Here is a 24,739-nt window from a genome sequence, read left to right on the forward strand (position 1 = left end):
TTTTAAGAAGCTCACTTGGAAACAGCTCATAATAATAGACAATTGTGAAATGTTTAGTTTCATTGAGTGCTCTAACCACATTCATATACTATGAATACTCTAGCTCACTGAACACTGAAATCTATTCTGGCTATTTGTGAAAATGTAGTGTCCAACAAGAGCTAACCAAGAAATATGCCAAGGCTAATCAAAAGAGAATGAACCAGAATACCTCCCCCCTCTAAAAACAAACTAATAGATTTTTACTTTAAAAGTTTAAAAGGCTAAATAAATTTGAAACACCATTTAAAAATACATACTTCCACATGATAGTATGCCCTGGGGCCTGGAAACAATTATAATAAAATGTTGTGGAGAAAGTCCCCCACTGTTTCTGTGGTGGCATTTCTGCCATGGTTCAAATTAGAACTCTCATAAATCTTGGAATTGAGCAAATAGGGAAATAAAAATCTCATAAAATACCTGTCTGTATTCAGGCTGAAAGGATGAATTTAGGTAGTATTCCAAATCAAACTTTCTAACTTGTTGAGGTTGATACATTTACACTTGCTTTCCAATTTGTGGCAACTTATCTAAACAGTGCCAAGTGAAAATAAAATGTACACTTTGATCATTCCTTTTTAAATGAAATCATGATAATTTTGGCCCAATTCCCTACATTAATGTATCCATTTCTTCACATGGAATCTGTTAAATGCTACAAATAAATGAACAACTGAAAGGTTTTCTCCACAAATAATGATGAGTCTGAGAATCCAGGAATCCTATGCACCGCACCAGTAGCAGATCAGGCAGTGGAACTCATCTCAAAAGAGGACAAAGGAACTTTCTATCAACAACTTTACAATGATGGTAAACTGTAAGGTAAAAGCACTTTTATACTCTTGACTGTTTCCTTTTCAGCAAAGCCTTTTCCTCATACAGAAAATCTCTTTTATCTTTTTAAATGGCATAATTGCATAATTATAAATGTTATGCAAATTCTGTATTTACTTGCTGAATGACAAACCCAAAATTATAAGCATCGTCAAACTTTGGAAAATGCATAAATATCTCTAGGACAGTATTTTCAAATAATGCATAGAGGTAAATACAAATGCTCTTGAACCATGGGCAAAGCTTAAAAAAAAAAAAAAAAAAAAACTTTAAATAGGAAAATCTCTAGAGGAAAGACCTGACTCTCACTTACGAGCAAAAAATTCTTCAGTGAGGTAGAAGGGACCCATACAGCAGTCTGAGTCCAACAAATTCCATCAGAGGGGACACCATTGAAGTATGTTTCTCACAGTGAAAACATCTCACAGTGAAGGTCTAACTGCCTTCACTATCTTTTACGAATATTGTTGGAAAAGAAAAATATTCTTTGTCTACTGCAAGCAGTCAAGGGATTAGATACAGTTATAACTAGACAACAGTTGTTGTCTGGTGAGCCTGTAATTGTAATGAAAGTTTATAATCCTCTTCCTTCCTTGTAAATCCTAATTTACAGATGTTTGAATTTTACCCAAACAAGGGGGGGGGGCGGAAACAGAAAAGAGAAGCCACCTAGCCTGTAATCTGCTTTTTCAATTGCTTACCAATAATGCCAAAGTGAAAACATTATTAAATTAAACAATGCTTTGGAGAGAAAAAATGTATTTAAACCATTCTATTTGATAATATTAATACTATAATTCTCATCAGCATATTGGATATCATCCTTCTTCCAAAAGACTTCAATCCCATTAGATGTCTATCTCTTATGCTTTAGTTTTTTGAAAGACTTTTTTTTTAAGGTACTTTATCTATCTATCTATCTATCATCTTTCTATCTAACAATCCATCCACCTATCTAAATATCTATATCTCTACCTACCTAGATATTTTCTAAAATCAGGGAGAGGAGGCCTTTTCAGATGCCTTACTGAAAAGCTTCCACACTAATAAAAGCAAATTGAAATTATGAGAAAATGAGTTTATCTTCCAAGTTTGAAACCAGGGACACACCTACCCTTATAACTGATTTCAGCTCAGCGTGATTTTTCATATGCTTTCTGAGTTTTCTCAGTGTTGTTTTGGTAATGAGATAAAGTGCGTTGTTTTGTCTTCCAATGCAGCAGAGTGATGTTAACCCAAGGAGTTTTGATTTGAAAATCTTTATCTGGCATAATTATACATTCTGTCCAGGTCTCCATTGATGGGAAGTAAACTGTTTCTCTCCTTCAGTTGTTGTGGTTAAGGGAAAGGCCAGACGGGTCCAGTATCTAAAACTACAAAAAAGCTCTCCTAGGTCATTGGTGGGAAGTTCAATACTATTGCATCACTAATAGCAGCTGCTTCTGTTTGAACTCAGGGTTATGAAAGATGAACTACATTAAATGGTAAATCATTAAGTATCAGCTGAGTCAAAACATGATGGTACGTTTCCCTGCTTAAATCACCCACGTCTGTATTCTCACATGCAAAGAGTTGCTCTTTCCAATCACACAGTGAAACCCTGACAGAAGACCTGAAGCTGAAACCACACCAAAAACCTCAAATAACATCTTTTGGGTTTTCAGTTGGTGAGTAAATGATCATCAGCAAATATTCAGTGGTGGAACTAAAGCACAACATTGCATTTAACCCAGCTATAAAATATTTAGGAATGTGTAATCCCTTTAGAGCCTCATTTTTCCTCCTATTATGTGTTTATTCTTCAGGAAAAGAAAAACAGCTGTTTAAATTATGTCCATCTAATACCTTAGATTTATTGCAAAGACTACAATTTGCTGGTTTCCTTTTACTATTGATTCTCCTCTTACTTATGGGGATGTGAACATCATAACTAGAGATAAAGCTCATACTGGTTCAAATCTAAAATTGTACAATAAATGGATACCATAAAATAAGGCTTCAGAACTGTTCAAAAAATTAGACTCTTCTTATCTATTTGAAGTAGGCAGCAGAAGAATCTCAAATAGCAATTTTAACTATAATATCCCACTCCCATCATGGCTTAGATTCATAGTAATATATTCACAACTGTCAGCAGTTACTATAAGACAATGGTCTTTCTTTGTCTTCATTGCTGCATGTGCTTTCATGGTGCTTTGCTCCACTGTGGGTTTGTCTTGTCCGCATAGGTATTTGAGCTGTCATTCCAGTGTCATACTAGAAGCCAGTATTGCGGCAAGATACTGGAGGTAACCATAGAGCATCTCAACTAACATATTTTTCCCCTCCCCTGATTATATAGTACTGGAATAAAAGACAAATGAAAATCTAGGATTCACTTTTAGGTATACAATTAGTCATCTATCTTTGGTGTAAGACAACAGAGGTTGCTACTTTCAAAATCTGGCAAGAAAACATAAAGTTTAATTGCATAGAATATGTTCTACCAATCATTTTTATGGTACGCTTATTTTGAAAACGTGTCCTGTCAGGTCATTCCCACACTTGTCTCAACTGGGAACATATTACCTTCTACAGACAATAGAAAGAGGGTCTCTAAAATTTACTTAGTACAGTAATCTTACTTACAGACTTATTTCACTCAACAGATGAAAGGAAGAACTATATTTTAATTTCTATTGAAAGATGTCATGAAACTGTCTTTACATCAATCAGAAAACAAATTAAATTTTGAGGGAAAAATTGCCAATACTCAACTTATAAAAATATCTGGGCATTCCCTGGTGACCTAGTGGTTAAGACTCGACGCTTTCATTGCGGTGGCCAGAGTTTAGTCCCTGGTTGGGGAGCTAAGATCCCGCAAGTAGTGTGATGTGGCCAAAAAAAAAAGCCTGAATCCTTCAAAAGAACACACATTTTTATACACATCAAACTTTTTTATAGGAACTGTATTAAAAGCTATATAGATACATTTTATTATAAAAATAGATCTATTTTTTCATTGCTTTATTAATTAGCACCTACATCCAGTAGGAATATCATGGAATATCTTAGGTGCACAAAATTGTATTTTGTTTAGGGAAGAAACAAGTATACTCTTGTAAGAAATTATAAGGACCTGAAAGACCATCTTATTGCAGGACCTTATGCAAATTATTTATCAGCTCTGTGCCACAATTTTCTCATTAGTATAATGGGAATAATAACGCCAATCTCACGTATGTGTGAGGATAAAATAAAAGATGTAAAATACTTATGATAATACCTGGCATATATTAAATTTTTAGAATAAGTGAAATGTTGTTTTTGTTGCAAAACACACACAATGTGTTTCAAAGCTATACTATGTAGTTTATCATGTTTCCTACAACCTCTGCCCTTGTTCCCTGACCTGCTATGCATTTACTAAAAAGACTTCTTTTTACAGCTTTTCATTCCACGTGTTTTATCCACTAGAAATCTTTCTGAGACCAACCAGTAAGACCAACTTGCAAATATATTAACAGAAAACATATATAGCATGTGGTTACCTCTTCTGGGACATGAATAGACAAACAGAAAATGTCAGAGTGTCATGTTTGAGAAGAAATATAAATCTTTGTGAACTGCTGGACATGATTTTGTAACACAAAAAGAAAAGACAACAATTTTGACAAAATTAAACTTAATGCTGTAGGACATGGTTATCCCCATGTTGGCTGCTTTTAAGATTTTATAGGCCTATACTCATATTCAGGTCAAACTAAAGATAGCCAGATATTATTTAGCAGCATTGGAAGGGGGATTGAGCTGGCACGCAGGTACGCTCAGAATACTCTCTAGAACACAGAAGCAGAACATATGCCTATTATTCAACACTGTCTTGTCATCGTGTTAAAATATATACATCCAGATAGCTCAGAATGTTCACTGGGCAGAAATAAGACTCTAGAACCTGAAAGGGTTTGTATAAACTTGAGAGGAAGAAACATGTCAGTCATACAGAATCAGTAACTCAGATTCTGAATACTGAAAGATCCAGCACAATTACAAGCATTGTGCGGCACATAGTTCTGTATCTTTGTCGATCAACTTCCTCTTATTTTCTTATTCTCATAATAATGTTATACACTCATATGTATTGTATAAATAATAAAGATAGAAGCTTAAGTGCTTCATGTTAAAATGCTACCTAAAGCGTAAAGAGAAACCACTTAATTAATTCTTAAACCACTTAGATTAATTGCATCTGCGACTATGTCATTCAACAAGTCATGTCATTACTGAAGCCAAGGTTAAATTGCTCTTTTTCAAAACAATATAAAGCCAATATTTAAAGAGCTTTACAAAAATGAAAGAACTGATTGATCTTGCCTCACTCTCCTCCTGAAGAAGGAGATCTATCTATCTACCAATGTTTCAGGCTCTCTTCATAGCCCTTCTTAATTGGAATAGTTAAAAAGTTTCCAAGGACAATACATTTTACTATCATATTGCACATTTTATATCATAAGGACATTTCAATTTCTCTTCATTCTGGGGGCAAGATGAATTTTGTCACTGAACATTCCAGACCCATGTTGCTTCAAAAGAGTTAGTTGCACACCAGCATTTAAGGAAGTCCCGCGCTCGGGTGTCAGAGAGCATCCAAAAAAGGATGAAACATCACCTCGCAACTGCCATCTGTTGAGTGTTTTCCCGATAGCTGTATCTCTTGACCATCACAAGTGTACAAATCACAAGAGGCACAAAGGAAGTGTGCAGCCATCAGACACGGAGGAAAATTCCATGTTTGTCTGTGAAACAACATTGCTTTTAATTGCACCATAATGATTTTCTAACAGACACAATGGTATGTAGTGTAGTCTTAGAGCTGATTTAAAGCACACAATAAACCACAGTGCAGCTGAAAAACCAATTGAGATTTCTCAGTGCCAGGAAGGTTTTTGTCCTAACATGAATACTTACGAGCATTTTCGCCAGCTACTCTGTCCACAATCCACTTTTACCAAAAATAACTGTCTCTATCATTGTGCTGGGACAGTTTTGAAAAGTGAATGTTTTTATTTCAAATATCAATGTAGTTAAGCTTGGGTTTTATTTTTAATCTTTATGATGTACAATCTAAAATAAGACAAGTTTATCGGCTGGGTGATGGCCCCAAAATCTCACTTCCCTGATTTTTTTAAAACCACTTAACGTTTTTATTCTTCCCCTTCAGTGTAAAAGTCTGCACGACGGCTGTCAGTCTTTATTTCTTACGAAACATTCTCTGACATAGCAGTTGAGATAGTATTGAGATGGTAGAACTGGCTGGTCAGAAATTGAAATCCTTGGTTTCTTAATGGCGGCAATAAATAGAAACTACGCTAGAAGCTACCATTAATTGAGGACCCACTGTGGGGTGGTTCTCCTCTCCAAGCCTCACAGGCTTGGACTTGAAAGATTCCAGTCAAAACGTCACTTTGTGTGAAAGTCTAATACTCTGTTTCTGGGAATTCAGTTGTCAAAATATGATGGATTAATCAGCAGAGGCTTTCTAGATTCCCCCAGCTCCATTCCATTCTGTAGCATAAAAGAATGACAGAGGGAGAGAGAAAGACAGAAAGAGAAAATGAAGGGAACTTCAAGTGATCTACATTTTTACAGTTTCCATTAATCTCTTCATCATTATAATAACCAATATACATGGACCCTACCATATATGTACATCACACAAACACACACAAGTACTCTAAACTGTCATTTTCTTCACCAATAGCCAGATCTCACTTATTTGTATACCGTCTTATTACTACCTGTTACTCCTACTCAGAAGTGTTGCAGCTAGAGCAGATATCGGACCCAAATTAAAAAACAAAAAAGAAAAGTCTGTGCAAACTTGCATTAGGTACATTTGGGCTCATTCTCCACTTTTTAAGAGGAAAAAAATCTGTGCCAAAATGAGCACCACATGCCTCTAAGTAAGAGATATTTTTCAGAAAAAAATCTGAACCACCAACCCAGGACCACAAATGGCACAAAAATTTGGAACATACACTTTTGAAACCTACTATCTATACTTGTGAACTATCCATAATGCATTTCAAAACCAGCTGTAAGATCTGTCTGCGAACCTAACTTCTCGGTTCCACTACTTTGCAGTGAATAACTGTGAGAGATTATAGTTAATTGTGCTTTCACCTGAAGGCTGCTCCTTCTTTACTTTCTTTCTTTTTTTTTTTTTTAAATCCAATAGGTATTTGCACTCTTAGAGTAGGTAAACATTCTCTTGTTGTTTTAAAAAAAAATGCATGCACAATTTAAGAGGTACTAAGGAGCCATGCCTAATCTACATAACACAGTAATTTTGGGAGGGAGGAAGAGGGTACAAATGCAGCCTAAGTCTGCGTTATTAGAAATATTCCTTATTCTTAAATCAGTACGTAGTCTGGCCAGACCTCCGCCTGTTATCAGTTTGTTGCCAGTCCTAAGAAACGGAACTCTCACTCCTGCTATTCAAAATCGGACGCAGTAAAGAATGCCTGCACCAAATGTCTTCTTCCTTCGGTTGTGCCCTGATGTATGCCTGAGGGATTCTTCAGTCTCTTTCTTTTTTTTTTTTTTAAATAAATTTATTTATTTATTTATTTTTGGCTGCGTTGGGTCTTTGTTGCTGCACACAGGTTTTCTCTAGTTGCGGCGAGCGGGGGCTACTCTTCGTTGCGGTGTGCAGGCTTCTCACTGTGGTGGCTTCTCTTGTTGCGGAGCACGGGCCTAGGTGTGTGGGCTTCAGTAGTTGTAGCACGCGGGCTCAGTAGTTGTGGCTCGCGGGCTTAGTTGCTCCGCGGCATATGGGATCCTCCGGGACCAGGGCTCGAACCTGCGTCCCCTGCATTAGCAGGTGGGTTCCTAACCACTGCGCCACCAGGGAAGCCCCAGTCTCTTTCTTAAAACAATGGTTTCCATATACCAAACAGCGCAGGCACTGTGAACTTTTTTCCTTGTCCACAATAAAATGAGAAAAATAAGGACTATGCAATTACACACAAATACAAATGGAGCAAACCTGTATTGAGTACCTCACATGTACCAGGCAATGTTTGGGTTAGTGGAGAAGAAGAAGTGAACAAAGGATATGAAACCCATGACCTCATAGATTTTATATTTTAATGGGGGAGATAAATAACAAGCAAACAAATAATATATAGTCAGGTAGGGCTTCCCTGGTGGCACAGTGGTTGAGAATCCACCTGCCAATGCAGGGGACATGGGTTCGAGCCCTGGTCCGGGAAGATCCCACATGCTGTGGAGTAACTAAGGCCGTGCACCACAACTACTGAGCCTGCGCTCTAGAGCCCGCGAGCCACAACTACTGAAGCCCGTGTGCCACAACTACAGAAGCCTGCGCGCCTAGAGCCTGTGCTCTGCAACAAGAGAAGCCACTACAATGAGAAGCCTGTGCCCCACAACAAAGAGTAGCCCCCGCTCACTGCAACTAGAGAAAGCCCACGTGCAGCAGCGAAGACCCAATGCAGCCAAAAATTAAATAAATGAATAAATAAATAAACTTTAAAAAAAAAAAAAAAAAATATATATATATATATATAGTCAGGTAGTAAGGAGTACTGGACAGAAATTACAGCCCAGTAAGGAATTGGAGAGGAATAGGAATGGAGAGGAATGCAAGTGGGAAAAGAGAGGGTTTGCCGGCATGGGGTCTAGGAAAGGGGCTTTCAACCCTGTGGTTAGAGAAACCCTGCGCCTCGTGGTTGGATCTGAGTGGAGAGCTCTGCCAGTGTCCCAGGGAATAGACTTCCAATCAGAGGAACGGTTGGTGTGAAGGCAGTATGGTGGGAAGGGGTTTGGCCTGTTTCAGGAACTGACTGTTTCTGAAGGCCTTTGTGGCATGTCGGTGTACAAGTAGCCAGTTCTTCATTCTTGAAAAGCCTGTCTTGTATTCTAAGATTATGGCTTTCCTCCTTCCTCCTACCCCCTACTGATGTTAACATGATGTCAGATTTCAATGTTAGTTGGGATTTTTTTTTTAATAGCGTAACTTGGCAATATAAGACGTTGGCCCCCTTATGTTGTTCTCTTTTTTTTTCCCCCCGAACTAATTCATGAAATATAAAGCAGTTCAGCCCTGGCTTAAGAGGATATGTGCTGAAAGTGCCAACCCCGCTGTGTCTGTGGAGAACCCCATCTTAACCCGCTTCTAAGCATTTGTTTGATTTGTTTTACTAGTTTTGGTACTTACTGCTTATTTCCCAGGTTTATTCGGAAAGGAAAAGAAACACTGTGCTCCAAAAGTCCACATTTTATATGTTTGGTTGATTTTATTTTGTTTTAACATGAAAAAGCGGTAGTAAAATTTGTCCCTGATTCTTCAATAAAACAGCATTCCCCGCAGAACAGGTACGGGAAGTTGGGCCCTCCCAAGATCTTTTATAGTCTGACATCAAAATTAAATTGGGATGTTGAGAACAATCTGGTCCTCTCCCCCTTCTCGATATCGTGTTTGTTATGTGTTTCTGTTTTGGGGAAAAGGTAGGGAGTCTGGAGCTGCCTTTTTTTTTTTTTTTTTTCTTTAAGGGAAAAAGAGAAAACCAGATATTTTCAAGGGAATTGACTAGTAGTGGCCAGTATAACAAAGAAACCCCACTAAGCCTAACCACAACCTGACAGAATGAAAAGTGATTCCAGAGCTGCCACTCACCACAAATCCCCATGAAACATGCCAGGAAACCAGCTGAAAGCAGTAGAGAGGCTGCTTCTCAAGGGCCACAAATGTGGCCCCCAGAGAGTCTTCTGGTCCTATTCAAATTCAAAGTTGCAAAGTCGGGGAGGGCTGGAAACTGGAGACCAAGAATTAGCAGCCTTGTGATCACTTTAAGGGTTATGATGGAACTGATTTAAAATGCAAAACCGCATCCCATGATAAACACAGAGGCAAAGTGGAAGCCGAGAAGAAATGGGATTTCATTTGGTGATTTTCAATTTTAGGAATGAAATAGGGATGGGAAGAAAAACACTATTTTACCAGAACTGAGATTGCCCATTCTTTTGTTTTGTTTTGTTTTTTTAGGATAAGTGAATGTGGACTGATATATTACTTCTTCGGCTTTCAGTGCTAATAAGGCATACTTCCCACAGAATCTGACAGCAAGGATGAATACCTTGCCGTGCTAATGGTTAATTTGTAGTGGCATGTGTATTTCTTGAATGTCCATGAAGTGTTCTAATTCATCAGCACACAATTGGGCTTTTTTCCTCCCTTAACACAGAATGAAATGCCGAGAGGGCAAGAGGTTCAGGACTGTTGTATTGTTCCCTCAGCCAGTGTATTTACTACTCAAAAGTTATTGCTAATTTTTTTTCTACCTCAGGAACAAAATTGGTCTTCAGCAAATAATTTAATACTGACCACACTCGAAGATGTTTATTACTGTTGACTCTGTCACAGATTGCATAAAGCCACAGAGATGCTAATCTAGCTCATGTATTTGAAACTCCTCTGGGAAACATATATTTGGGCTTACTACTGAGTGAACGTGACTGTTAGGATTATAGAGACCATACACGGTGAAGAAGAGCAGCATTGCTTTTCTGACGGGAAAGTAAACAATAGGGTGATTGTCGGCTTACACACTGGCTTACAGCCGCCCTACTGCTGACGAGCTGTATGTAAAAACCAAGATCAGCAAGCAGCCTTGATGTTTTCTTCTTGGAGTTGGATGTTGTCAAGGATTCAGATGAGCCACCCCAGTGAGTATGCAGGAAACAAAACAGGATATTCTTGTTTGAGGACTGCTTTCTGTAATTATGTTGATTTTTTATGCAGCACTTGAACTTCTAAAAACTCAAGGATGCATAAGAAGTACTCCAGAGGAGAATAAATGATTGGGAGTTTGTCTTAAGTGAAATGTTAGCATGTGTTCTTAACAAAATTAACTTGTTTGTATTTGTGAGTGGGTCTGTGAATCAAGTATACTTAGACCGTGACTGTTTTGTCTCCTTACCTCACCCTCCCACCCCCATTTTCAAACAGGAAGTCAAGTTGTCTTTGGAACATCATATTTCCTGCTTGGAAAAGGCACTGGATTGTGTCATAGTCTGACAGGAAAGTTTCAAGAGTACCAGGAGTTTCCCCTGGAACACTTGAGGAGGGGGGGAAATTTGCAGCAACATCTATAAAGTTCTTTCCTTTGAGCTATTAAGAGCTGTTCTATTGTTGTGTATACAAAGTCTTCAGAATGGAAACAGCTAAACTAAACTGTAAATACCCTAAGGAAAAACGTCTTTGGAAACTTGTACTGTGGACTTGCTTGGCACATTGTACTTTTATCTGTCCTTCCTTGCTGAGGAAGGAACGACTAGCTGGTTAATGCTATCATGCTACAGACATCCGCTTATTCCCTTCCCATCCAAATATCAGTTCTATTAGACAAGGGATGTGACATATTTGTACGCCAAGAAATTTGATTTGGTGACCATTATTTGCCCTTTAATTTAACCAAATTACCTCATGCTCCTTTTCTTTAATCAAAATACCATGCAATTTCTTATTTTTACTTGAATAATTCTCATAATTTTACAGCACAATGAAAGGATTATAGATTAGCACGAGGTCAATCTTCTCCATATCCTCCTTATATTTTCCTAAGATTCCAATCCACAAAAGGTCATAGACAACATAATACTTCTGGGGCAAAGGACACCACAAGATTCCTTTGCACAAGCACACCAGCTGGGCAATCATATCCCAATGGCAGTATGCCCTGAGTTTTAACCACTATGGTTCAGTGGAGAAAATGAAATGTCAACTAATAGGCAACTACCAAATTTCATCAGGGGTACCCTGGGAATGCAGATCTCAGTCTAAGGGTAGGGCTGTGAGGGGCAGAATTTTAAATGGTGCTTGGGGGTCAGTCTGCCTGGGTTTGAATTCAGATTCTACTATTTGGCCAGAAAATTGCTTAACACTTCTTTCCCTTGGTTACTCTTCTATAAAAGAAAGATTATAATTGTTCCAATTATTCATTGCTGCATAACAAAGCACCCCAAAACTCGGTAGTTCAAAACAACTATTTATTATTATATCTCACTTTTCCGTGGATGGACCAGGCTCCATTAGGTGGTTCTCACTTGGGGATTGTCATCCTGGTGCAGTCAGATAGCAACTGGAGTCACTTGAAAGATTCAGGGGCTGGCCATTCAACATGTTTCATTCCCATGCTGATCGCAGGCTGGGAGCTCTCATGGGTCTCAATTGACACCTGACCTCTCCTTGCGGCTTGGGCTTTGTCACAGCATGGAAGCCTTAGTCTGACTTCTTACATGGCAGAGCAGGGCTCCGAGAGAACAAGGCAGAAGTTGCCAGTCAACTTAAAAGCTAGGCTCAGACCCAGGCTATTGTCTGTTCTGCCTCATTCTATTCATCAAGCAAGTCACTAAGGCCAGCTCAGATTCAAAGGGAGAGGACTTCAAGTCCACCTCTCAATTCGGGGAAGAGTTAATAATTTGCTGCCATCTCCAATCCACCACAAATACAATATCTACCAATTAATTGTGAGAATTAAATGAATTAGAGTTTTGTGAGTATTAAATGAATTAATCCACGTAGTGTGCTTAGACCAGTGTCTGACACTGTTTTCAATAAAAGTTAGTTATTATTATTTTCTAAGTCCTTATCCCATTTTATTTTTCTTCATTGCGTATATCATTATTTGACCTTACTTGTAATTATGTTTGCGTGTATGTGCTTATTTTCTCTCTCTCCCATCCAAGTATAAACTTCACAACCATAGGGACTTATGTTTTTTCAGGGCCTAGAAAAATGTCTGGTATATAATGAAAGTACCATAAATATTTGTTGAGTGAAAAGTGAATGAACACCTAGTGGATATAGAACTGGAGGAAACAAACATTTAAGATGTTTGGTTGTGAAAAACGGGAGTTCACTTGGGGCTGGGGAAGGATTATGAGCAGAGTTTGACATTCTGATTTATTTTTTAAAATTAAGATCAATATCATCTTTTATCTGTAGCAGTTTTTAACTAAAACTGTCCTAGGAAGTACAAAATACACGAACAAGGACAACTTTGCCTCTAGAATAGCTGTCCACAATTGGCACAATTAGAAAACTGCATTTTTCCATCCTCAGGCCTTAGAAACTGCGAGCTGTGGCTCTAACTCCCCACTCTGCTGTTTGCTTGCTGCCTGACATGAAAAGTTTTTTAACTTCTCTGAGTTGTAAAATCAGACAACAAGGCATACCTCATGGGATGTCTGTGAAAATTATATATAGCTGACAAAGGGTTTCAACAAGAAGACCAGGTATAATTGATAAAAAGATACCAATCCCCCAAAATATTAATGATACAGAAACTTTATTGACATGAATTTTGTTATACTTTATATTAGAGTGGGTAGCTTTGCGATTTTTATTTTTCAAAAACACTTCTTACGTTTCAAGCACGTTAAAAATATTAAAATAATATTAAGTTCACTTTCTACTAACAACTCAACATTCAAACTGTGAGCATATTGATTCATAAATTGACCTTTCTACTCCACCAGTATTTGGCACAGGAATTGAAACAGAATATTGAATAAGTTTTAACAACCATGTTAAAAATAAATGTTTACATTTATCAAGAGAAATTGTGACATCAAAGGAAGTAAACATCATGTCCAAAGAATAACTTCCTAGAATTCAAGAGGAATTCCCCCAGCTCCAACCCCCTCCTTGAGGATATCCAAAACTAAATTACTTAATCAACAGATGATGATTGCTGAGAGTTCAACAAATTCAGAGCAATCAGAACTTTGGAGAATTTTAAAGAAAAAAACTTTTCACCTTGTTTTATAGAGCTCTTAGTATTTCAAAATAAACTTATTGACCAAGATGAATTATGATAAACATAAGAATTTACTTCCTCAAAACAGATATTTGTATGTGTAATCAATTCAAGATGGGCAATTTATAGGTACACACACATATACTACACACACATATACTTATATAAATTCATACTGGGTAAATTGGACAGAAATTTTGTCTGTTTTCTTGTTTTGGAGTTGTCAAATATTTCTTACATTGAAAGACTGCTCCAGGACATGTGAAAGATGAAAGCTAGAGAAAAGAATGATGCAATAGAGAATCATATGTCTTTAAAAGGAAAATATTCAGCGCTAATGTATATTGCTGGCAGCTAGACAGTACAGCATATATTCTGTTCTCCAAGCAACAAAGCACCAGAATGGGCACATGGCAGACACAGCTCGGGGCTCCAGCGTGAAGGAGAATGTATTTGTGGAAGTCACAGAGTGTAGCATAGTAAAATTAAATTGATTTGTCTTTGGGCTGGGGAGGACATATGAATACCAGACTCACTAACAGGTTTGATGTCAGACAGTGGCAACATTAAAGTTACATGTATTTAATGTAGCTGACAAATAATAGGTGTTTAGTAAATATTAGTGTTGTTTCCTTCTTTCTTTTGAACTGTGTTTCCTTACTTTTTTGTCCATTATCATAATGTCTGAACTCTGTTACTAAGAGTATAGCCACTTGTGCTGGGATCATCTCATGGTTCTTTGTTCTCAAGTAAACAAACCTAATCTGATTTAGCATTAACCAATGGCAGGTGATTGGCTCTGTCAAGAACCAGCATGGGGAAAGCAAAAGCCAGTTGAAATAAATATAAATTAAATTCTTCAGAGCATTTCCATCACTCCATATTTAGTTTCTTCATGATCCATATATTACAAAGATAAACATGCCAGAGCTTATCTGCTCTGTGGACCCCACTTAATATAAAAGGGGGAAACCCTTTGTGTTTCCTATCAGAATATGATTTGATCAGATTATATAAAGCTTCATATAGACAGATATTGACATTCATGTCACAGTTATTTTTATTATGCAGATGTGCTGATAAAAGTAATTTTTTTTCTCCTTTCACATCTTATCCCTTCCAAAGAATGTCTATAATTTCACTCCTTAAAATAGTAAATCCAAATGGTAAGAATTGTCCTTGAAAGGATCATAAACATTTACCTGTTACTTCCATATTTGTAGGAGTGATAACTAATGCCTATAGATTGGATCATAATTTGTTCAATTTATCCAACCAAACCAAAGCCCTCTATGGGAATTTCAATGTCCAGTTTATTATTTAACCTCATGAATGAAAATACCATGTTGCCTTACTTTAAAAAATTCATTGCAAGGGTTAAGAACAGATGAGACGGGTATCTGCAGTCTCCTGGAATCACAAATGTACAAACAAGAGAACTAATTTTTCTCGACTGTTTTTACAAAAAAAAGGAAAGCTTTTTTTCACACTAGGCAAACAGCAACTGGTTTAGTCTCATAAATTTACATACCATAAGTAGTGTCAGTATTCAGGCAGATTAGATTAACAGGCCTTGTGTTAACATCCAAGGAAAAAAAAGGAAAATATACCCAAAGTCATCTGGTTAATTGGAGGAGGTGGGGAGAGATGAGGTCGCTTCCATTAAGTTCTTTTGGAACAGTTGCAAGATCCACAAAATCTGTTTTTAGCTCCGTCATTCATCCTGTTGAATGTGTGATGTGTTTTCAATTTAATGATAATTGCCCTTTCCATCTCTTTGATAATTGCCCTCTCTATTATCATTTATGGAGATTCAAATTATAAATCAAGAGAAGACAGTCAGAAAAATATTATGATTGTCCCTTCTGAGGCCAGAGCAACTCAAGTAACACTGCCAAAGTCTGAGAGCTTAAGCTATTTTCATCTACATGTTTCTCAACATTTTAGTTTAGGGTCCAATGGTTTTCCTAAAGAGGGGACTGCTCGACAATAACAGGACTGAATGGTAATAGATACAGAGACTGTAAGTTTAGCTTCAGTTTAACAGTTATAAATTTGTATTTGAAATCAGAAACTTGCTCTCCTATTTGGAAGCAAAGGTGAGGGGTCAGCCAGAAATGTTTGCTATTTGTCACCAGGTGTCCCCTTGAAGGATATTGCACAGCCCTGCCTCCCAGGAGCTAAACTCTCCCTCTACTCTTGGCCTGTTTGGGGAAAAAAAAAAAAAATTATTTTCACTGGATACGTACAATGATCCACACAATGAGATAAGTGCAAAGACATGAGTGAGCTTTTATCTAAGATGCCGGGAATCATCTCCCAAAACAAAAGCAGGAAAATAAAAAAACATACCAAGAAATGGCTCTTCGAGGTGGTAACTGTGGTGTGCTGGCGCCAGCTTGTACCTGGTCAGGAGATCTTATTATTAAATTTTCAGGAATTTGGCAAGCTGTTTGTTTCCCCAGAAAGCCACTATTAATAATTAATCGTATAAATTTTGAATTAAATACATTATATTAAAAACAAAGATAATAAATGCACAGAACTCATCACTTCCTAATTATTTTAGTACATTGTATTATTTTTTTGTGTTCTTGAGGATATTGTGGTCTATTGTCTCTGAATGTTTAGAAATACCATACAATGGTGTGATATGGAGCATTCCTCCCCAACTCTGCTTCCATAACTTCCTATTAGTAGTTGGAAATCGGCAATGGTATTTATACCACTGACATCAGAAAATGCTGCAAATCATCAGTTTTCCCCGGAGAGCTGGTTGATAAACATTTTGCCGCCCAGTCTGGACAGTGATATAGTTTTGAGAGAGGAAGAACCTTGGAACTGGGATGAGCTGGATTTCTTTTTGGCTCAGTCAACTAGTAGCTGTGATATTGGGCAGTTTACTCAAACTCTCTGTGCCTTAATTTATCTCTCTCCTGCTTAATACCTTTCAATATCTTCCCATTACTCTTAGGATAAAGGTCAAAATCTTTAAGGTCTTTTTTTTCTTATCTTTGCTCTGAATTTCTTTACTCCTGGAATCCTGTAAGTTCCTCCTGCTGAAGCGCCCTTGAATTTGGAGTGCCTTCCTTTTCCTTCTTTGTGCTGCTAACTCCTACCCCAGATTTAGGTCTCAGTTTAAATGTCCCTTTCTCAAGGTAGACTTCCCTGAGAGCAACCCCCGTACCTCGCATAAAATAGGTTAGGACCCCTTGCTGTAGACTCCCACTGAATCCTGTAACTTTCCTTCCGATCACTTGTCAAAAGTGTAACAACATTATTTTGCATGTAGTCATTTGTTTAGTACCAAAACCCCCTTTCACCTGTATTTCGAGCATGTTGTTATCATTCTTAAGTTTGGCCCTATGCCTGTAGATGTCCTCTTTGCTAACCTAACCACTTAAATTTAATCTGTAGGGTTTCTGTTTTAATAAGAGCAACGCTCTTTTCAAAATCACTCATTCTACCTGAGAGGTGCTACAGGACAGTGTTTAAGGAAGGGGGCTCTGAGACTAAGCTCTCTAGATTTGCATCTTTACCACCTATGAGCTGTGTGGCCTTACCAACCTCTCTCTAATTCCATTCCTTAATTTATGAAGTAGGGTTAATAACAAAATCTACTTCCTAGGGGTTGTGAAAATGAAGTAAGTTACCCGCTGCAAAGTGCTTAGAACAGTGTTGATCACAAAGTCATCAGTATTTAACTGTTTGATATTATTCCTACTTGCTTTAACTCTAGCTACACTTCCCCTAATTATGTCACTTCCCTAGATGCCTGCTTCTATGGAGATTCGCCTCCTCCCCTACCTTTGATGATCATAGACAATCCCACAGCTTTAATTATCTCATCCATTGGAAGGACACCCAAATCCCTAGCTCCAGTATCTCCCCTAATTTTTTTTTTTGGCTGTGTTGGGTCTTCATTTCTGCGCGAGGGCTTTCTCTAGTTGCAGCAAGCGGGGGGCCACTCTTCATCGCGGTGCGCGGGCCTCTCACTATCACGGCCTCTCTTGTTGCGGAGCACAGGCGCCAGACGCGCAGGCTCAGTAGTCGTGGCTCACGGGCCTAGTTGCTCCGCGGCATGTGGGATCTTCCCAGACCAGGGCTCGAACCCGTGTCCCCTGCAGGGTTCGAGTTGGCAGGCAGATTCTCAACCAGCGCGCCACCAGGGAAGCCCTCTCCCCTAATTTTTAATGTTACATTTCCAGCTACTTACTCTCATCTCCGTGAGACTTTCTGACACATCAAACACAATGTACCACACCCGAACTCATCATTACCCCATCAAACCCGTTCGCTCCTTTGACATCTGTATTTCCGTTAATAGCATCCCAGTTTCTTCAGTGAGGCTCCAACTTTCTAATTCATCTAAGTCTCTTCCCTCTCCTTTACTGCACATCTTAGTAGTTGCCAATTCCTACTGATTGTCTCTGAAATACCTCTTGCATCTTTTTCTTCCTTTTAATTCCCACTGCTCCCATCTAGTCTAGGTTCTCATTAATCTCTTTCTTGTCTGGACTGTAGTAATAGCCTACTATCCAATCTTCACAGCTTTAGACTCAGCCTAATATAACTAGAAGCATTTTTATAGAACTAGACATGTTCACAACACAGGTTTCTCTTCCTCCCTCTCTCTTTCTCTCAGTTGTGTGATGTTGTATGTCTGTCTTCTGTCCATGAAAGTGGAGACCTTGACCAACTAGTTCACCTCTGGATCCTCAGTACCTAATAGTATGAAAAATGACTATTTACTATTAAATGTAGTACTATTATTATTAAACATTATTATAGTATTAACATATATTATTAATATAGTATTATTAAAAGAGTACTATTAAATGTTAAATATTGCTAAAAGTATTTCTTGGATTAATTATTGAATAAATCCATTTTCTGTCCTTGCTCTGATCTATGGTACACACACTTCATCTACTTAAATTGGATTTCTGGTTAATTCACTCCTCTTCTCAAACATCATCTGCCCTTCCCCATTGATTGCCTCCTGACTAATGTCCCCATCCTGGAATATGCAGCTTCAATTAAGAGGCCAGACTTACCTCCATGAAAGCCCCATTCCACTCAGAATTCAAAGAGTTTCATTGTTGTCATTTTAATTAGGGAAATGACAATATTAGCTGTGATTTCCAAAGCTTCCTCAGCCTATATAATGCAGGACAGTAAACAGAATTGCTAATCTTTCCTTATCAATTACACTTGCTTCTAAAACAGAAGGCTCAGTTAGGAATTTACCATCAGAGTCCAGGCATGAGGACACCAATCAGGGCAAAGAGATGAACATCTTTAAATGACAAAAATATTAAGTCTGTGCAGTTTCCTCCAAACTTTTCAAAATAAATTTTTCTTTTCTAGATGTAAAAGACAATCTAAGACGATTCTGGAATTTTCCTCCATTTTACTTAAATTCATTCACTTCACCTTTTCTTTAGATGAGACGTCAGTGGATGCACTTTTTCTCTAAACTGTCTTTTTATTCTTGAGCTTTTTTTTCATATTGAATTATCTTTTCTCAGTATATGGTCAGAATTTTACTTCGTTTGCTTCTTGAGGATTAAAATGTTGCTTTTATATTACTTGGAACTTAATTTTTCTTTAATCTTATAGGTTTTTACCCTAAACTACAGTTTAAATAATACTTTCTTAATTGATTTTTAAAGTCCTGACCTTTCATTTTTTAATACGGATACTGTTGTTACCCACCCTCTCCAGTCAGGGCCAACGAGAGTCCTCCTGGCCTGGTGTCGCTCCCGCCAATAGACCAAGACTGAGTCCGGTTTGGAAGCAAAGAAAGCTTTATCTTTGATCCAAAAACGGAGAGGCGCGAGCTTGCCGCTCTAGATACACACTCTTTCTGACAGGCTGTGGGCGGGGCTGCTGTATAGGGGTCTGTCCTGGGGAGGGGGCGGAGCTCTGGCAGGACGGGCGGGGCAGGCGGAGCTGTGTTGCTCAGGCTCCAGAGGGCGTGCCAGGCGCAGCGTCTCTGCGCACGGCCTGCCGCCGCCATCTTGAGTTACAGTGTTGTGCTTGGCGCTTCCGCGGGAGGCTTAGCGAGCTGCACACTGCGGTTCTGCTCTGGGAACTCTAATCCGACGTGTTAGGTGGAAGGCCTCTGTGCAAGGACCCCTACAGGCAAGTGAAACTAGACTAAGCCCAAAGAAGAGGTTAGACATTATCAAGAAGATCCCATCATATTTTTCCCGGGGACCCCAGTGAGCTTTGCTGGTGACAATACCACCACTGCATAAGGAATGAGTTACTCAGACATCTGACTTGTTTATTTAGATGCTATTATTTTGAACTTGGAATTTTTACCAGAGAAACTGACTTCAAAATTTGAAGATATTACTCTAAGAGTAACTCTCTTCAAAGAGGAGAGGAATTTTTATTCAACAGTAAGAAAAGTGGTATTCAAAGGTGACTATCAAGTCGCATTCTGATAAGGCATTCTCGAACTTTAGCAAAAATAACTTCTTTTGTACATTTGACTACACTTGGTTAATGCTGACCTCAATAGGTTTATTCACAAAGTTAATGTGTATGTTCTGTTTGTAAAAGACACATATAGGAACTCATTTGTATTTCTATACCATCTAAATTGTCATATTTGATGTTCATTGAAACTTTTACCATGTGCCTGAACTCTCAAGAAAATATTCAAAATTCCTCAAACCCTGCATTTTCAAATATAAATGTCTATCAGAAAAGTAGAGATCTGGCTATTAGTTCAATAGCTATGTTCATTACTACAAATATTAACAATTACTCAATTACCTTTGTCCTCTTAAGATGGTATAGTTTGATAGCCAATGTTAATTCATCCTACGAAAATGAGGTTTTTTTATTACAGATGAAAATATCCCTCTTTCACAACATTTCACAAAATCAAACGTCCACCATTTCTATGTTAATCTCACGTCTATTAGTTAACCAGGAATTTAAAAAATTGGCAAGACAAACCCTTAAGCATTACAAAGGTTAGATGGTCTGGATTCTTCCCATCGCACATCTGATGCCTAGCTAAGTGTAGTATCGGGGGTAATAAAAAAAGTTGGGAGGCCCATTTATAGCTGGAGTTTGCAGAAGCTAAGAGAAATAGACAATAACTGCTGGGGAAAAAGATCCTATTACCAACTGAAAAAAAAAAAAAGTTTCTTCCCTGTCCGCCATGGTAAGCAGGTGCTTATTTTGCTTTAGGAAATGTATAATGTTTCTTTTGAACCATTAATCATTGGCAACTGATACTAAAGTAAAACAGGTACACCTTTCCTCATGCTTTTGGAAAAGAATATTGACAACTGAAAAACAGGCAGTGGTTCTTCCAGACCATTAAAGCAAATAAAAATTTGTATAATCTGTGTATTTTAAATATATAGCCAGTTCAGATCTGAGAGATATAATTACCTCAAGAAAGAAGAAGAAAGAAAATCCTCTGAGCCATTTTATTTTTTACATTAAAAATGTTTCTTGAGTTCACAATAGTATTAACTTTACAAACTCCTCATATTCTGGTATATTTGTCGAAGAGGAAACCACACACTATCCCTTCCCCTGGGAAAAGACTTGCTTTCTGATTTGCCAACACATCTGCGTTAAACAGAGGAACAGATGCTTAGCTTCTAAGGGTCAGAGTTTGGCCTTCTCCCTCCTATCACTAGAGCAGAAAGAAAGGGGGTTCCGAAGTGATGTGGCAGCTTTTCAATGGCTGGCCTGTACTTTTACATTTAAAGTAAGCAGGTGGTATCAATGGGCTGTCTAATGACTAACAAGATAAGAGTGCAATTGATCTTTTTATTAACCTGTTTCCCCAGGTGGGTGGCAGGCTGCTCCTCTCTCCTGGGTTCAGTTACACTGTTCAGTTCCAGGAATCATTTTAGACTCTTTAACTTTTTTGTCTAAACAGATATTTAAAGCACAGGGGCACAAACACTGATATTCCGTGTTATCTAAATTCTATCTTCTCTGAACCTCCAAACTGGTAAATGTCTTTATAATTTGAATCCGACTCAAAACAGTATTTAACACACGTGTGGATCCTCTTCAATCCTACTGATATTCTTTTCATGCTGAATTTGAACCGTGAATTTGTTTGTCTTCCTTCTAGGTCACAGACCACTTACTCTAAACCTCACAACTAGTTCTGAAGAGTATGGAGCCTACATAGATTCATAAGGTAAATGATTAATTTCAAAATAAGACATAATGGATTTAATTATAGTGTGAATTCCAGCATTGTGTAAATGTGTTATCCTTTATTACTCTGTGGTGAGTTTCTAATTTATGATACTGTGTAATCTTTTAGTGGAGGGTAGACTCATAATCCTGGGGAGTGCTGAGGGAAGAATACAGTACACCTGTGAGTTCCCTCTCTTCAGAGGCAGGCTATTTGTTGTATATTGCTTAAGGCTGGCTACCTACCTCAATTTCATACAACAGTATCCTTATGATTTTAGGAGACTCCTGCCCTGGAGTATGCCAGGACATCACAAATCACATAGTCAATTGGAGAGCAATTAGATCTGTCATTTTCATAAATGAAGCTTGAAATTATTAGGATGCATTCCTCTGTAGAAGTAGGAAGAGGTACAAAACATCCCATGAAGGCTATTTCTACCATAGGTGGTGTCAGATGAGGATGTGTGGGATAAAAGGATTTATAGAGGATGGCCTCATATTTCTATTTCTCTGAATCACAACCATCGTTTGCTTTGCTGCTTGTTAAATAATTGTATATACCTAGAAGCTATCGATTCTATGCTAAGGTAGACTCAAGAGGATCTTTGATATCATCTATAGCAGAATGACTAAAAACCTAGGCTTTAGAGCCAACTTAAACTCAAATTGTGGTTCTGCCATTTATTAGCTATGACACTGTGGTCTTCAATTTTCTCATCTACAAAGTGGGAAAAATAATAGTATTCACTCCCAAGAGCTATGGCATGGTATAAACAAATGAGTTGATGTAAAGCACTTAAAATATTGCGTGACACCTACTAAACACTAGATTTACTGATTAACTAAAATGCTTTTATTCTACCTCCTCATTTTATTTGTTTCAGTTTCTCAATTTTCCTTTAGTCCAGAAACTCAGTGGTTATGGGAATTACTAAGGGAACCAAACTCCCAATTCCCTTTTAGCAGCCTTTCTCCTAAAGGAGATATATTATACCTTTCATGTAAATGCCAGGAAGGAGAATAATTGGCATCCCATTGCTCTTTGAATGGCTCCCCGGCCAGCCGTAGGTGGTGTGACGTGAAAGTGACCTGACAGCGGGGCGCCTGCCAGCTCGGCGCACCGTGTAGTGGGAGAATCAATTAGAAGGTTCATCGCCATTTCAGAAACATGCAAACATCAATTGGCATAGAGTTTCAGGAAGCAGAATAAAAAGGAACCTACAAAACAAAAAGCCTTTCAAGGGAATGGAGACACCATTCTTCCAAATCACTGATGATTATGATCACCATTAGAGCTTAATGAGCCTACATATGGCTAATGACTTCATCTCTCCAGTAGATTTGCCAATAGTCCGTTTCCACTCGCATCCATCCTTCTCTTCTAAGAAGCATAACCATAGTGCTTGTTGGTCAGAACAAGTCACTGGATTTCCCCCTCCTCCATTACCAAAAGCAATTTCTCAAATCTACCATCCCCTTCTTTCCTTTCATGACCAAAAGTAACAGATTAGAGAAAAGAAAACACCACCAGTGCATGGTTTATAGAACCCTCAAAAACCTGGGTTCAATCCAAAAGTGGCCCTTAACTGCTGTCTGACCTAGTTCTCTCACCTCCAAAATGTAATTGATCACTATCCTATTTCCAAAGATAACTTTAAAGATAAAAACATATAGGGATATGGTTTCTTTTACTTAATTTAGTTATTTGTTACTAATATTATCATTGATTATGGCTATATTTTTACTTTAATAACCCAAATGAAGAAAATGCTATTATAAGGTTTAAGCAAGTTATCTGCTGAACCATTTAGAGACTATTAATTTTAATAAGAAGACCTAAAATGAAGTTAGAATTTTTTTAAATTAACCACACTATTATAATATTTAGTCAACAGTGATACTTAGTGTTAAAATCATTTAAAGAGGCAAAATTTGGCAAAGCTGACATAATGATGTGTCTTCTAAAGAATAGGTATTAACAGTATGTTATTTATTGGAAGAGAAAATTTTTCATAAAAACAATAGATACTAGGGGGTGCCCTTCTAGTTGCTACATGGGATACTGCCCGATTCATGAATTGCCTAATAAAGCTAATTAGATCTTCAAATTTAAAAATAAATAAAATAGATACAAGTCCCCATAATGATTCTTACTCAGATTTCAGTGCATTTCTTTCATGTTCCTGTTTTCAAAATATATCTAGTAAATATAGTAGATCTTAATATAATCCTGAATAATATCACATAATTATAATATTGAAAGTAAGACAAGTAATAGTTGGAAGGGATAATATTAGCTATTAAGACAATTGCTTCAGTGTAATAGTTTAGAAATTTTAAATTGTTTTATGTTAAAATATTCCAGTATAATTTTTCTGGGGTCTCTATGCTATAAATAAACTTTGATTGCTATGGTAATGTAAGAAACATGAATGGATAATGTCTGTTCTCTGTAACCAGCATTTCAGGAAAGTATCATTGTTAAAAATACACTGCTGGTATCCCATTTTTGAGTTCTAGCCCCAAATCTGCATCTGAATGTTCTGAGTGAGGTTGATCAATTAACATGTATCTGAGTAAAATTTTTGATATATAATTTGAAGAAATAAATAAAGAAGACTCAAAAATAAAGGCTGATTTTTAGGAACAACTTTCAAGTAACAAAAATGTTTAGCAAATCTTAACATGCAACAAATCTACATTCTGCTGTCAGTTTTTTCATACACCTATCTGCCTACTCTACCCCACTGATCCCATCATTTCAAGAATGAAAATTTAGTTTAAAATGGAACCTTTTCACATTCACTGGAAACTTTAAAATCACAGAAAAATATACACTAAATTTACTTTTT

The sequence above is a fragment of the Eschrichtius robustus genome, chromosome 3 (genome assembly GCF_028021215.1).
Source record: "Eschrichtius robustus isolate mEscRob2 chromosome 3, mEscRob2.pri, whole genome shotgun sequence".
NCBI classification, from domain to species: Eukaryota; Metazoa; Chordata; class Mammalia; order Artiodactyla; family Eschrichtiidae; genus Eschrichtius; species Eschrichtius robustus.